At 33.6% G+C, this 17,271-nt stretch overlaps 1 long non-coding RNA gene across 2 annotated transcripts in view; it reads right to left on the reverse strand.

The window, feature by feature from the left end:
- Positions 1-616: 616 nt before the first annotated feature.
- LOC143378144 (uncharacterized) overlaps positions 617-17,271 on the reverse strand; it is a 32,085-nt gene continuing 15,430 nt past the window's right edge. The window contains exons 2-3 of one of the 2 annotated variants that reach the window (XR_013087659.1): positions 1,934-2,617; positions 617-911 (exon numbers count right to left, since the gene is read on the reverse strand). This is a non-coding gene — a long non-coding RNA (uncharacterized LOC143378144). The other variant, XR_013087658.1, reaches the window with a different exon arrangement.

A 17,271-nucleotide genomic window follows, 5' to 3' on the forward strand; every position in this document is an offset into this window, starting at 1 on the left:
GTTATTTACCTATTTTTTCCTCTAATTTATTTACCTATTTTTTATTTACCTTTTTTTCTTTGATTTATTTAGCTATTTATCTCTATTTATACACCTATTTTTTCTCTAGATAATATACCTATTTTTTCCCTATTTTATTTACCTATTTTTCTCTATTTATTTGCCTATTTTTTCCTCTAATTTATTTACCTATTTTTTATTTACCTTTTTTTCTTTGATTTATTTAGCTATTTATCTCTATTTATACACCTATTTTTTCTCTACATAATTTACCTATTTTTTCTCTATTTATTTTCCTATTTTTCTCTATTTATTTACCTCTTTTGTTTTCTCTATTTATTTACCTATTCTTCTCTATTTATTTACCTATTTTTCCCTATTTTATTTACCTATTTTTCTCTATTTATTTACCTATTTTTCTCTATTCAGTTACCAATTTTTTCTCTAGTTATTTACACATTTTTCTTTCTCATTTATTTACCTATATTTTTCTCTAATTTCATTACATATTTTTTTATTTACCTTTGTTTCTTTGATTTATTTAGCTATTTATCTCTACTTATACACCTATTTTATCTCCAGATAATTTACCTATTTTTTCTCTATTTATTTTACTATTTTTTTCTCTCATTTATTTACCTATTTTTTCTCTGTTTAGTTACCCATTTTTTTCTCTAATTTATTTACCTATTTTTTTATTTACCTTTTTTCCCTTGATTTATTTAGCTATTTTTCTCTATTTATACACCTACTTTTTCTCTAGTTTATTTACCTATTTTTATCTATTTATTTGCCTATTTTTTCTCTATTTTATTTACCTATTTTCTTATGTACTTATTTACCTCTTTTTCTCTATTTATTTACCTATTTTTCTCTGTTTATTTACCTATTTTTTCCTTTAATTTCTTTACCTATTGTTTTATTTACCTTTTTTTCTTTGATTTATTTAGCTATTTATCTATATTTATACACCTATTTTTTCTCTAGATAATTTACCTATTTTTCTCTATTTATTTCCCTATTGTTTCTCTAGTCATTTACCTATATTTTCTCTCATTTATTTTCCTATTTTTCTTTGTTTATTTACCTATTTTTCCTTTAATTTATTTACCTATTTTTTTATTTACCTTTTTTCTTTGATTTATGTAGCTATTTATCTATATTTATACACCTATTTTTTCTCTAGTTTATTTACCTATTTTTTTATTTACCTTTTTTTCTTTGATTTATTTAGCTATTTATCTCTATTTATACACCTATTTTTTCTCTAGATAATTTACCTATCTTTCTCTATTTATTTTCCTATTTTTCTCTATTTATTTACCTCTTTTGTTTTCTCTAGTCATTTACCTATATTTTCTCTCATTTATTTTCCTATCTTTCTCTGTTTATTTACCTATTTTTCCTTTAATTTATTTACGTATTTTTTTATTTACCTTTTTTTCTTTGATTTATGTAGCTATTTATCTATATTTATACACCTATTTTTTCTCTAGATAATTTACCTATTTTTTCTCTAATTTATTTACCTATTTTTTTCTCTAGTTTATTTACCTATTTTTTTATTTACCTTTTTTCTTTGATTTATTTAGCTATTTATCTCTATTCATACACCTATTTTTTCTCTAGATAATTTACCTATTTTTTCTCTATTTATTTTCCTATTTTTCTCTATTTATTTACCTCTTTTGTTTTCTCTATTTATTTACCTATTTTTCTCTAGATATTTACCTATTTTTTCCTCTAATTCATTTACCTATTTTTTATTTACCTTTTTTTCTTTGATTTATTTAGCTATTTATCTCTATTTATACACCTATTTTTTCTCTAGATAATATACCTATTTTTTCTCTATTTATTTTCCTATTTTTCTCTATTTATTTACCTCTTTTGTTTTCTCTATTTATTTACCTATTTTTCTCTAGTTATTTACCTATTTTTTCCTCTAATTTATTTACCTATTTTTTTATTTACCTTTTTTTCTTTGATTTATTTAGCTATTTATCTCTATTTATACACCTATTTTTTCTCTAGATAATATACCTATTTTTTCCCTATTTTATTTACCTATTTTTCTCTATTTATTTGCCTATTTTTTCCTCTAATTTATTTACCTATTTTTTATTTACCTTTTTTTCTTTGATTTATTTAGCTATTTATCTCTATTTATACACCTATTTTTTCTCTACATAATTTACCTATTTTTTCTCTATTTATTTTCCTATTTTTCTCTATTTATTTACCTCTTTTGTTTTCTCTATTTATTTACCTATTCTTCTCTATTTATTTACCTATTGTTTCTCTAGTCTTTTACCTATATTTTCTCTCATTTATTTTCCTATTTTTCTCTGTTTATTTACCTATTTTTCCTTTAATTTATTTACGTATTTTTTTATTTACCTTTTTTCCTTTGATTTATGTAGCTATTTATCTCTATTTATACACCTATTTTTTCTCTATATAATTTACCTATTTTTCTCTATTTATTTTCCTATTTTTTCTCTATTTATTTACCTCTTTTGTTTTCTCTACTTATTTACCTATTTTTCTCTGTTTATTTACCTATTTTTCCCTATTTTATTTACCTATTTTTCTCTATTTATTTACCTATTTTTTTCTATTTAGTTACCAATTTTTTCTCTAGTTATTTACACATTTTTCTTTCTCATTTATTTACCTATATTTTTCTCTAATTTCATTACATATTTTTTTATTTACCTTTGTTTCTTTGATTTATTTAGCTATTTATCTCTATTTATACACCTATTTTATCTCCAGATAATTTACCTATTTTTCTCTATTTATTTTACTATTTTTTCTCTATTTGTTTACCTCTTTTGTTTTCTCTACTTATTTACCTATTTTCCTCTAATTTCTTTACCTATTTTTTATTTACCTTTTTTTCCTTGATTTATGTAGCAATTTTTCCCTATTTTATTTACCTATTTTTCTCTATTTATTTACCTATTTTTCTCTATTTTATTTACCTATTTTTCTCTGTTTATTTACCTATTTCTCCCTATTTTATTTACCTATTTTTTCTCTATTTATTTACCTCTTTTGTTTTCTCTATTTATTTACCTTTTTTCTCTAGTTGTCTACCTCTTTTTTCTGTATTTATTTACCTACTTTGTTTTCTCTACTTCATTACCTATTTTTCTCTATTTATTTGCCTATTTTTTTTATTTACCTTTTTTCCCTTGATTTATTTAGCTATTTTTCTCTATTTATACACCTACTTTTTCTCTAGTTTATTTACCTATTTTTATCTATTTATTTGCCTATTTTTTTCTCTATTTTATTTACCTATTTTTCTTATGTACTTATTTACCTCTTTTTCTCTATTTATTTACCTCTATTTCCTCTATTTATTTACCTATTTTTCTCTATATATTTACCTATTTTTTTCTCTCATTTATTTACGTATTTTTTCTCTGTTTATTTACCTATTTTTTCCTCTAATTTATTTACCTATTTTTCTCTATTTATTTACCTCCTTTGTTTTCTCTATTTATTTACCTTTTTTCCCTCTATTTATTTACCTATTTTTTTTAATTAGATATTTTTCTCTATTTATACACCTATTTTTTCTCTACTTTATTTACCTCTTTTTTTCTGTATTTATTTACCTACTTTGTTTTCTCTACTTCATTAACTATTTTTCTCTGTTTATTTACCTATTTTTTCCTCTAATTTATATACCAATTTTTTTATTTATCTTTTTTCCTTTGGTTTATTTACCTATTTTTCTCTATTTATATACCTATTTTTCTCTACCTAATTTACCTATTTTTGGGTATTTATTTACCTATTTTTTCTCTATTTATTTACCTCTTTTGTTTTCTCTATTTATTTACCTATTTTTCTCTAGATAATTTACCTATTTTTTCTCTATTTATTTACCTATTTTTTCTCTATTTATTTTCCAATTTTTTCTCTATTCATTTACTTTTTTCTATTTAATTACCTCTTTCTTTCTCTAATTTATACACCTATATTTTCTCTATTTATTTACCTATTTTTCTCTATTTATTTACCTATTGTTTCTCTAGTCTTTTACCTATATTTTCTCTCATTTATTTTCCTATTTTTCTCTGTTTATTTACCTATTTTTCCTTTAATTTATTTACGTATTTTTTTATTTACCTTTTTTCCCTTGATTTATGTAGCTATTTATCTATAGTTATACACCTATTTTTTCTCTAGATAATTTACCTATTTTTTCTCTATTTATTTTCCTATTTTTCTCTATTTATTTACCTCTTTTGTTTTCTCTGTTTATTTACCTATTTTTCCCTATTTTATTTACCTATTTTTTATCTATTTATTTACCTATTTTTCTCTATTTAGTTACCTCTTTTTTTCCTCTGTTTATTTACGAATTTTTTCTCTAGTTATTTACCCATTTTTCTTTCTCATTTATTTACCTATTTTTTGCTCTAATTTCTTTACCTATTTTTTATTTACCTTTTTTTCCTTGATTTATTTAGCAATTTTTCCCTATTTTATTTACCTATTTTTGCTCTATTTATTTACCTATTTTTCTCTATTTAGTTACCTCTTCTTATCCTCTATTTATTTACCAATTTTTTCTCTAGTTATTTACCCATTTTTCTTTCTCATTTATTTACCTATTTTTTCCTCAAATTTCTTTACCTATTTTTTTATTTACCTTTTTTTCTTTGATTTATTTAGCTATTTATCTCTATGTATACATCGATTTTTTCTCCAGATATTTTACCTATTTATTCTCTATTTATTTTCCTATTTTTTCTCTATTTGTTTACCTCTTTTGTTTTCTCTACATATTTACCTATTTTTCTCTGTTTATTTACCTATTTTTCCCTATTTTATTTACCTATTTTTCCTCTATTTATTTACCTCTTTTGTTTTCTCTATATATTTACCTATTTTTTCTCTAGTTATTTACCACTTTTTTTCTGTATTTATTTACCTACTTTGTTTTCTGTACTTCATTACCTATTTTTCTCTATTTATTTGCCTATTTTCTTCTCTAAATTATTTACCTATTTTTGTCTATTTATTTACCTACTTTCTGTACTTATTTACCTCCTTTGTATTCTCTACTTCATTACCTATTTTTCACTATTTCTTTATCTATTTTTTTCTCTAATTTATTTACAAATTTTTTCTCTGTTTATTTACCTATTTTTTCCTCTAATTTATTTATCTATTTTTTTCTCTAATTTATTTACCTATTTTTTCTCTATTTATTTACCTCCTTTGTTTTCTCTATTTATTTACCTTTTTTTCCCTCTATTTATGTACCTATTTTTTTTAATTAGCTAGTTTTCTCTATTTATACACCTATTTTTTCTCTACCTAATTTACCTATTTTTCTCTATTTATTTCCCTATTTTTTCTCTATTTATTTACCTCTTTTGTTTTCTCTATTTATTTTCCTATTTTTTCTGTATATATTTACCTATTTTTCTCTCTCATTTATTTACGTATTTTTTCTCTGTTTAATTACCTATTTTTTCCTCTAATTTCTTTACCTATTTTTTTATTTACCTTTTTTTCTTTGATTTATTTAGCTATTTATCTCTATGTATACACCTATTTTTTCTCCAGATAATTTACCTATTTTTTCTCTATTTATTTACCTCTTTTGTTTTCTCTACATATTTACCTATTTTTCTCTGTTTATTTACCTATTTTTCCCTATTTTATTTACCTATTTTTCCTCTATTTATTTACCTCTTTTGTTTTCTCTATATATTTACCTATTTTTCTCTAGTTATTTACCACTTTTTTTCTGTATTTATTTACCTACTTTGTTTTCTGTACTTCATTACCTATTTTTCTCTATTTATTTGCCTATTTTCTTCTCTAAATTATTTACCTATTTTTGTCTATTTATTTACCTACTTTCTGTATTTATTTACCTCATTTGTATTCTCTACTTCATTACCTATTTTTCACTATTTCTTTATCTATTTTTTTCTCTAATTTATTTACAAATTTTTTCTCTGTTTATTTACCTATTTTTTCCTCTAATTTATTTATCTATTTTTTTCTCTAATTTATTTACCTATTTTTTCTGTATTTATTTACCTCCTTTGTTATCTCTATTTATTTACCTATTTTTCTCTAGATAATTTACCTATTTTTTCTCTATTTATTTACCTATTTTTCTCTATTTAGTTACCTCTTTTTTTCCTCTGTTTATTTACCAATTTTTTCTCTAGTTATTTACCCATTTTTCTTTCTCATTTATTTACCTATTTTTTCCTCTAATTTCTTTACCTATTTTTTATTTACCTTTCTTTCCTTGATTTATTTAGCAATTTTTCTCTATTTATACACCTATTTTTTCTCTAGCTAATTTACCTATTTTTCTCTATTTATTTACCTCTTTTGTTTTCTCTATTTATTTACCTATTTTTCCTCTAGGTATTTACCTATTTTTTTCTCTCATTTATTTGCCTAATTTTGCTCTGTTTAGTTACCTATTTTTTCCTCTAATTTATTTACCTATTTTTTTATTTACCTTTTTTCCCTTGATTTATTTAGCTATTTTTCTGTATTTATACACTTTTTTTTCTCTAGTTTATTTACCTATTTTTTATCTATTTATTTACCTATTTTTCTCTACTTATTTACCTCTTTTTCTCTATTTATTTACGTATTTTTTCTCTATTTATTTACGTATTTTTTCTCTATTTATTTACGTATTTTTTTCTCTATTTATTTACCTCCTTTGTTTTCTCTATTTATTTACCTTTTTCTCCATCTATTTATTTACCTATTTTTTTTAATTAGCTATTTTTCTCTATTTATACACCTATTTTTTCTCTAGTTTATTTACCTCTTTTTTCTGTATTTATTTACCTACTTTGTTTTCTCTACTTCATTAACTATTTTTCTCTGTTTATTTACCTATTTTTTCCTCTAATTTATTTATCTATTTTTTTCTCTAATTTATTTACCTATTTTTTCTCTATTTATTTACCTCCTTTGTTTTCTCTATTTATTTACCTTTTTTCCCTCTATTTATGTACCTATTTTTTTTAATTAGCTAGTTATCTCTATTTATACACCTATTTTTTCTCTACCTAATTTACCTATTTTTCTCTATTTATTTCCCTATTTTTTCTCTATTTATTTACCTCTTTTGTTTTCTCTATTTATTTTCCTATTTTTTCTGTATATATTTACCTATTTTTCTCTCTCATTTATTTACGTATTTTTTCTCTGTTTAATTACCTATTTTTTCCTCTAATTTATTTACCTATTTTTTTATTTACCTTTTTTTCCTTGATTTATTTAGCTATTTTTCTGTATTTATACACTTTTTTCTCTAGTTTATTTACCTATTTTTTATCTATTTATTTACCTATTTGGTTTTCTCTACGTATTTACCTATTTTTCTCTGTTTATTTACCTATTTTTCCCTATTTTATTTACCTTGTCACGTCCCGGGTGAGGTCTTTAGGAACGATGACTATGGGGAAGGAAAAAGACAGGCGCGAATCTAAAATCCAGCACTCTGAGATTTTTGGGGGAAAAGACAGGCGCGAATATTAAATCCGTCACACTGAGGGTTTGGAAGGAACTTAGGCGCGAATATTGAATCCGTCACACTGAGGGTTTGGAAGGAACTTAGGCGCGAATATTGAATCCGTCACACTGAGGGTTTGAAAGGAATTCAGGCGCGAATCTATAATCCAGCACACTGAGGGTTTGGAAGGAGAGGAACGTCAGGCGCGAATCTTGAATCCAGCACACTGAGGGTTTTGAAGGAGAGGAACGTCAGGCGTGAATCTTGAATCCAGCACACTGAGGATTTTGAAGGAATTCAGGCTCGAATCTATAATCCAGCACTCTGAGGATTTTGAAGGGGATCAGGCGCGAATATTAAATCCGTCACTCTAATCGACCAGGGAAGGTTTTAAAAGGCGAATACACACCCTGGAAACACCTGTTAGGTCTTATTTTAGTTTTGGCTCGGTAATTGGATTTACCGTTATATTATTCGGCTCATGCAATAGTATGTTTGTAAACAGAGTAAGCGTCTCGCGTTCACTAATAGAAATCAGCTGTTGCGGCAGCTTGTTTGTTTGGGATCTTTGTAACCAAAGGGTGCACACAATAATTCAAAGCGTGATTTAAAACTAAGCGGTTTATTACTAATGCTTGGGATTTTAAGCATAGGCACATGACATTGATATAGATATTAATTAATCACAATATGAAAATATGAATATGAAGTACATAGATATAAGCAAATGAGATTATTATAGAAGCAATAAGCGTTGCTAATATGAAATATAAATGATCGCAATAAGCTTTGGAATGCAATATAACGTGGAATACAATAAGAATAGTAATGCAAAAATATACAGGGTGTCCCACTAAGGAGTGGACAGCGCGATATCTCTTAAAGTATTGTCGATAAAAATATAAAAAAAATAGGGAATTGCATAGTTCGAGGGGGCCCATTTATTAGCGCGAACGAATTTTGTTTTCGATTATTATTTTAAAAGATACGATGGTCATGTTCGGTTTTTCAAATGGAACTATTTTTTTTGAAGACCTGAGTTGATAGTGCGTTCCAAGACAAATTCAATAAGCTTTAATGTATACACTTTATTCCCACTGGTTTTTATGATATTGCGCTTGCAAAATTACTGATTTTCACTGGAAGAAAACCCTCTGGAATAGGAAGGACCGGGGTCGGTCTTACTGGCGCTACGGGTGGCATTGCCTGTTGAAACTGACACCTACCTGCCAAAGGTCTACGACAGGGTTCGCAGGCCCAAAAGCTGGACAATTCTTTTCCGTCAGAAATGCTACTTAGGTAGGTACATCTGCGGTATCGAGAAGCGCATCGTTACTTTTATTTCGCACTTGCTTCTACGCTCGGATGGCCGGTTCTTTTGGGAGGGATGCAAGTTGGATTGGTTAGGTTAGGAGGAGTGAAAGTTGCTAGACTAAATTTCAACCATAGGGAGCAGATTGTATCAGAACCAATCCAACTTGCATCCCTCCCAAAAGAACCGGCCATCCGAGCGTAGAAGCAAGTGCGAAATAAAAGTAACGATGCGCTTCTCGATACCGCAGATGTACCTACCTAAGTAGCATTTCTGACGGAAAAGAATTGTCCTGCCCTTGGGCCTGCCATTTCTGGCGTAGACCTTTGGCAGGTAAGTATCCATTTCAACAGGCAGTGCCACCCGTGGCGTCAGTAAGACCGCCCCCGGTTTTTGCCATTTCAGAGGGGTTTCTTGGTGTGAAAATCAGTAAATTTGCAAGCGCAATATCTTAAAAACCAGTGGAAATAAAGTGTATACATTAAAGCTTATTGAATTTGTCTTGGAACGCACTGTCAACTCAGGTCTTCAAAAAAAATAGTTCCATTTGAAAAACCGAACTTGACCATCGTATCTTTTAAAATAATAATCGAAAACAAAATTCGTTCACGCTAATAAATAGGCCCCCTCGAACCATGCAATTCCCTATTTTTTTATATTTTTATCGACAATACTTTAAGAGATATCGCGCTGTCCACTTCTTAGTGGGACACCCTGTATGAAGAAATGATTACATTTCTTAACACAGGGTACGGGTGTCTTGAAATGCGGAGGAAAAGAAAAATAAAATAAAATGTACCGTTTTGGAAAAAATAAAAATAAAATGGTTTGGAAATAATAAAATAAAATAAAATATATAGCCTATTTGGCGTAAAAGAAAAGTAAAATAAAAGATGAGAATAATAATAATAGAAAATATAAAAGAATTGATTGTATTAGGAAAAAAAAACATTTACTTATACTTAAAAATAATATGTATATATATATATATGTATATAAAAGAAATAGAAAATAAGGAATATTTACAAGGACGGATGTACAAGGAAGGATAGGATTAAGGAAAGGAATTTTGGAAGGATTAGTATGGAGGAAAGGAATATTCGAGGGTTGAGTAGGAGGGGTGGTCCAGGATGAACGTGAGGTCGTAACCACTCTGATAGAGGTCATCGAACCATTTTAAAAATTCGGGCGTCAGCTCTGTGTGGTCTGGGACCTTAGTCGCTGACCCCGTATTTAAAATCTCCACGACACCTGGGGGTGGAGGGATGACGGAGGGAACTTGGGAGGTGGAAGGTTGAGGAGAGGGTTGGAATTGAACGGGAGGGGGGTAATATACAGGAGGGGAATGGGAGAGTACCTCCTCGGGTATTGAAGGGCGAAATGGGGGTATTGGGTCCACCGACGTCCTCATGGGGGAATCATCAATAGTGATGACCTCCGGTTCTGCCTCCCTGATGGTCACCGTGGAGACCACCTTTGGGAGAAGGGGTGAAAGACTTCTTCCTTCTCTCACTGCCTCTCGGCGCAGCCACTTGATATGGGCCAACCTTCTTTTGAGGCCTCCTCCTCTGGCCTTAGGCCTGTTGTTTTTGTGGGCCCTTTTGTGTGGCATTTTGATCTAAGAAATAATTGATTATTACATGTTTCTATATCTTGTGATTAGGATCAACCGGGATCCTCGCGTAGTCGACCAAGACGCGCTTTGTTCGCGTGAATTATTTTAGTTTTGCCCTTCCAGGATATTTTTAAGTTTTGCGAAGGGATTACCTCCAATATCGTGTGAGGGCCAGAGTACTGATCTCCGAATTTCCCTTTTTGCGGTTCTATAAGGACGAAAACCGCGTCACCCGGTTTGAAGGTCTCCTCGTTTATGTGCCTATCGTAATATTTTTTATAACGAAGCTTAGACTGATTCAACTTTTCTGCTGCAGCAGTTTGCAGCTCTTGCATCCTTATACTTAATTTCGAGAGGTAATGATTATAGGTCTCGTTTTCAAAATCTTCGGGCATCCGATTTCGGCTGGGTACCCGGGCTATTTTCCCGAATACTAACTCGTGTGGAGTGTAACCAGTGCCCTCATGAACGCTGGTATTATAAGAGAATGCAGCCAAGTCGGTCCATTCATCCCAGTCGCTGTAGTTACCGATAAACATTTTTAAATATTCTGTTAGGACGAGGTGCGATCGCTCTAAAGAACCGTTAGTCTGTGGGTGAAAAGCTGTGGTTCGAAATTGTTCAATTTTAAATTTTTGCGCGATAGCTCTCATGAATTTACCAGTGAAATTTGTTCCTTGGTCAGTGAGGATGGCTCTGGGAGCTCCGAATTGACAGATAAATTTTTTTATAAACGCATCTGCGACTTTTATTGATGTCGATTCTTTAAGGGGTACGCATACGAAGTATTTTGTTAGTAAATCTTGCATTGTTAATATATATGTATTTCCTTCTCTAGTGGTAGGTAACGGTCCTACTATATCTAATGCAATCTTGTCAAAGGCTCGTCCAGGCGTGTCAGTGAGAATCATAGGTTGCCTGGTTTTAACACGGACGAGTTTCTTCCGCTGACAGTCCTCGCATTTTCGAATATGATCTTCCACGGCTTTCTTCATCCATTTCCAAAAGTTATGGTATCTAATTCGGTTATATGTTTTGGTTACTTCTTTATGTCCGGCTAAAGCTGATGCATGATTTTCTTTAATAATGTTTAGTCGTTCCAATTCCTCTGGTATACGGACTGCTTGTAAACATATAGTGACACTGATGTCCTCTTCGTTGACTGCCTCGAGAATATCCATAATAATATCTTGCCAGCTTAACTGATCGATGTTCGATGTTTTGGCTATGCTAAATGATTGTGTTAGGAGCTCACGTATTACCATTTTAAAGTAGGAAAGGGTTTTGCCCCAAGTTGTCATAGTTAAGGGCGTACTCTGTGTTTCTTTAATAACCAACCCGATAAGGGTTTGTCCTTTATTATGGGTTAAATAGCCCTTACCCAGTGGGAGGTTGCCAGGTATTGTCACGATTCCTGTTTCTTGTAATTCCTTAGCTCCGTTATCGCAAGGTTTACCATCCGTGCTCAGAAAGAAAACGAGCGTTTCTTTTCGTAGTGACAACGGGTCGCGACTGATTGATGGCTTTATCCTGATTTCTCGTTCGGGGTCTGCTTTGTATACTGCGTCCAAAGACTCGTTCAGCTCGCTTACTGAGGATTCCGAATCTAATTCATCCGAAACATTCGACTCCACTTCAGAATCGATGTCGTCCTCTTCCTGCGGCGTTGACGATCGTGGAGGCGAAATTGCCGAATAGGGGGTATTTAAATGTTCTCCTTCTTCTTCCTGATCCTCACCTTCGATACTATTCCTTGTTTCTAGTAGGTTCTCTGAGGGAGGGTCTGGAGGTTTTGGCGCTGGTGCCAAATTTTTACGTACTCTACGGGGTGGTTGTATCCTAGTGGGTTTCGCTCTTGGTCGGGTTTTCTTTGTGAGTCCTGCTGCGGAATTTAATGCTTCGGAGAGTCTGGGCCTCCCGGGGCCTCGCTTAGGCGGGGGTTGATCTTCCCAGTCTTCGTCTGCTTCCTCTCGTGGTCTAATAGGGTATGCCTCCACTGCAGGGGAATTACGGGACAAAGCGTCGGCAAGTTTATTGCTTATCCCTGATTGATATCTAATTTCATAGTCGTATTCTGCTAATTTTAAACGCCACCTAACGAGGCGTGACATTGGGTCTTTTACTCTATGTAACCAGATTAGTGGTTGATGGTCGGTAAATAAAATAAATTTCCTTCCGTATAGATAAGGTCGGAAGTGCCTAACGCAATATACGATGGCTAAAAGTTCCTTCTCTATGGTTGCGTAATTTATTTCTGCTTTATTTAGGAGGCGGGAAGCGTAAGCAATTGGTAATTCTTTTCCATCAACAGCCTGGCTTAGTATTCCCCCTATAGCATATTCAGATGCGTCTGTAGTGACATGGAATTCCATTTCAAAATTTGGGTATTGCAGAATAGGTTCCTTTTGTAATGCGGATCTTAAGTGATCAAACGCGGTTTGCTGAGACGATCCCCAGTCAAATGATATATCCTTTTTCAATAGGGAGGTTAAAGGGCGAGCCATCTTAGAAAATTCGGGGATAAACCTCCTGTAATAGCCGGTTAGACCGAGGAATTCTTTAATTCCTTTCGGTGTGCGAGGTGTAGGGTATTTCTGAATAGCTTGGATTTTATTTTGATCCGGTTTTACCCCTTCCTCGGTAATTATATGTCCCAGGTAAGCGACTTCCTTACGTAGGAATTTACATTTCGTAGGTTGTAACTTAAGGTTTGCTTCTCGCAAACGGTGAGCGAGTTTTTTAAATTTATTTAAATGCTCAGTAAGGGAACTAGCGTAAAGGACGATATCGTCCAAATATACGAACATTTCCGTGCCTTGGAGTCCAGTAAGGGTATGGTCCATTAGACGTTGGAAAGTAGCTGGTGCATTACAAAGTCCAAACGGCATTCTGACAAACTCATAATGTCCATGAGGTGTAGAAAAAGCGGTTTTTGGTGCGTCTTCCGGCTTCATAGGGATTTGGTGGAATCCAGAAGCGAGGTCGAATACGGAGAAGTATTTTGCTCCTCCCAATTGATCCAATATCTCATTGATATTAGGAATTGGGTAAGCATCAGGAACGGTCTTTTTGTTCAAATCTCTAAAATCAATCACCATTCGCCACAGGAGTTCCCCATCGGGTCCCGGTTTTTTGGACACGATCCAAATAGGCGAATTGTAGGGTGATAATGACGGCTGTATAATTTCGTTTTCTAGTAATTTACAGACTTGTTTACCAATTTCCTTCTTGTGTATTGGAGGGAAGCGATATTATTTAGTATTGACAGGCACTGGATCCGTTGTCTGGATCCCATGCTGGATAGCGTTCGTATAACCCAACTTCTCATCTGGTAGATGGAAAAGGTCATGGTATTTACTTAAAATTCCTTGGACATGAAGTTTTTCTTCCGGATTCATATGTTCCGTTGAAATTAATTCGAGCACTTGTTCCACCCTTGTTGTGGGTTTTTCAGAAATTATCGATACCTCACCCGACGCAATAGTAAGAGACTCACGGAAATTTGGGTAGACGGTTGATCTGGCATAATGCACAGGGGGTGAGAGTGAGTGCACTTTCGTGGGTGCCTCGATTTGGTGGATCGACAGATCCTGGGGTAAGAGGGACTTGTTTGAATTTAGGGCGGGGATAGGAGTGACGCATTTAGACGTCATAATCTCTTTTGTTCGTCTTTGTTTGGGTTCTGGAATCACAATTTCAAATTCTTCCAATTCAACAGTAGGTGTTGTGATCGTTATGTCCATTTCATTAGAATTTATTATTTGTAAGTACGCTTTGCCGTCTCGATTACGGACAAGAGCGTTACCAGCGTGAATCCCCGTGCCTAAGTCTAACCGGGGTACATACCCTTCCTTTATATTCGAATTTAATATATTAATAAAGGAAACGGTTTTTGATCTAGCAGGTAGCATGACTTGGTTATTATTCACGAAAGGAATGGAGTTTCCTTGGAAGTCCAACTCCCTCTTGGAATAGTGTATCGAGACATTCTGTTTTATAAAGAATTCCGTGCCTAATATTCCTTGCGGCTTAATTGGGAAGTCGTTTTCGACTACGTGGAACGTGACGTTATCGCCCAAAAGGGTTATCCTTACTGTGCCAAGCGTGGTGACAGGGCCTGGAGAGATGCCTTTGAGTATTAATCGATTTTCCGTGTTTATCTCTTGTAGTAGCTTTACAGCTTGAATTTTCAATAAGTTCACCTGTGACCCAGTATCAATCATTAATTCAGGTGTAGTTTCGAAGTAGGGGGAGGAAATCATCACAGACGGAGCTTCATCGGCAGTGGTTAACCATGCTGTTGCGATTCTAGTTTCGATATTCCCGGTTCCGTTTGTATTTCTATTGGACGCGCTCCTGCTTGGCCCGTTCCACGGTACGCCTCCATAGTTGACCGTAGGGGCAGAGCGTTTCCCGAGTCACGTTCTTGGAAGGTTCCAGGATTTCTCTCATTGCGATTGAATAAGCGTTTTCTACATTCTGAGATTAAATGTCCGGGCTTTTTGCAATACGCACAGATCCGCAATTCTGTAGGTCTTGAGGGAGGAGGTCGAGTTTTGTCCCAGTAAGGGAGCAGAGGATTGGGTGCCGGGTTTCCATATCCTACAACGCGGTTTGGAGGGTATCTCTCGAAGGGTTGTGAAACTATATTTTGATTGCCTCGGCAGGACCGTGCGTCGTGTCCTGTCTTATTGCAGAGTTGGCACGTTAATTTCGGGGCCTTTTGTTCTGAAAACCTTTGACGATCCCTGTCAATCTTCTTATCCACGAGTACAGCTAGCTCAAAAGCTTCATCGAGCGTTTCGAAATTATGTTGGAATAATCTTGTTCGTATATGGGGAGGAAGGCCATCTACAAATGAGTCTAACGTCAAACGATCTAGGTCCTCAGGGTGATTCCGTGCGAAATCGCGATAATATTCTCTGTCCTCTTCCAAAATAGCGAATCGGAGATCCTTAACACGCGAGATGTATTCTAGTACGTGTTCGTTATTTCCTTTAATAATATTAGCAAGTTCCCCACGATAATGGTCCGAAGTTTTGGCAGGGGAGAAAGTGCGTTTAAGTTGTTTAATTAAATCATTTACAGAGTTAAAAACCCTATCCTCAACGGCCAAACAGGCGTGGTCCTGCAGTTTATAGCGTAACAACCTCGCTAGCTGGGGTTCAGCCTGCGGGGGAACCAGAGCTTTAGCCCTATTGCGGGCTCTCGCGAATTGCACCACTGGTATATTATGTCCGTTAAAGTTAGGGACCGTTTCTATGGCGTCTTTTAACGTGATCTGGGGTGTTGGATCCTGGTTCGGAATATAGTTACGATTCATTGCCTCAGGAACGTTATTATAATGTGGCACCGGTTTTCTATCGAAACGGGAGGAACCTGGAGTAGTAAAATTGTTTGCCGTTGGCGGGGGTGCAAGAAGTTTTTCCATAATTTCGCGGATGGCTTGAATTTGACCGGAAAGACCTTCCAACGCGGGGCCATCTGAACCGGCGGCCACGCCCGAACGCGTGTTGGTTTTCGGGTTTATAACATAACTCGCGTACAAGCTCTCAATTTCAGCTTGTTTTTCCCGCAATAATTGCACCCGTTCCATTAATTCGGCGGTTGCGGTGTCTACAGCATTAGTGGAAGGGCCTGCGTCTTGGTCCACCACGCAAGAATCGTCGGTTTCCCCGTACACGGACATGTTTGATTTCTTCCGAAAAAGTTTTGGGTTTTTTTTTATTTGGGCGTACGGTAGCTGTTATTCTAAGCCTACCGTGCTCTCTACCCGGGTAGTTAATATCGAATCTGTTATGATTTTTACTTATTTGATGGTAATGCTCTGTACACACGGTACGTAACTTGAACAAGAGGTTTTTGCAACGGGGGCATTCAGGGAATATATCGTTAGGTTGGTGGTAGTGCACTTGATATATCTCGTCCACTTCCACTGTGTTTGAATTAAAACAATTTAGGCAAAATTTTACGCCTTCCGTGGTCGTTGCTACGCCCCCCGTAACACAGATTACACTGACAAAACGCCCTGCAGCCTGCGGCTTCGGTAATATAACGTGTTTTGACGTTGACGCGAATCGCGCATGTTAGGTATCAATGTATTATGTCTCGTCAGGCAGTTTATTTAGATTTCGTAGGTAAATGTTTCCTAAGTGATTCAGACTTGGTTTGAAAGAAAGTACCACCGTGTGCACACGACACAATTGGTTGCGGGACGCGTTTGTAATAAAACTGTATTGCACCGAGGGCAATTAGGGAATGTATAAGGCGTATGTAAGAAATGAATTTGATACGTTATCACCGTATTTGTTGGATCTAGTTGGGAGCAATTTAAGCAAATTTCGTCGTCTTCGTTATTTGCTACTATGGTCCCGGAAACACAGACCATCCACTCTATAGATGCCGTCAAATTTTGTAATTGGCGGCTCCTGTAGGCTGGTTTCCACGGACTAACGTATTCTGTATACACGCTAAATAGGCAATTGTGGGTACCGTATGTTAGGGAATTTATTCCTATTAACAGTTGACGGATCCCACCGCTGTCACCAAAAATATGTCACGTCCCGGGTGAGGTCTTTAGGAACGATGACTATGGGGAAGGAAAAAGACAGGCGCGAATCTAAAATCCAGCACTCTGAGATTTTTGGGGGAAAAGACAGGCGCGAATATTAAATCCGTCACACTGAGGGTTTGGAAGGAACTTAGGCGCGAATATTGAATCCGTCACACTGAGGGTTTGGAAGGAACTTAGGCGCGAATATTGAATCCGTCACACTGAGGGTTTGAAAGGAATTCAGGCGCGAATCTATAATCCAGCAC

Source organism: Andrena cerasifolii, unplaced genomic scaffold (genome assembly GCF_050908995.1).
Source record: "Andrena cerasifolii isolate SP2316 unplaced genomic scaffold, iyAndCera1_principal scaffold0557, whole genome shotgun sequence".
NCBI lineage: Eukaryota > Metazoa > Arthropoda > Insecta > Hymenoptera > Andrenidae > Andrena > Andrena cerasifolii.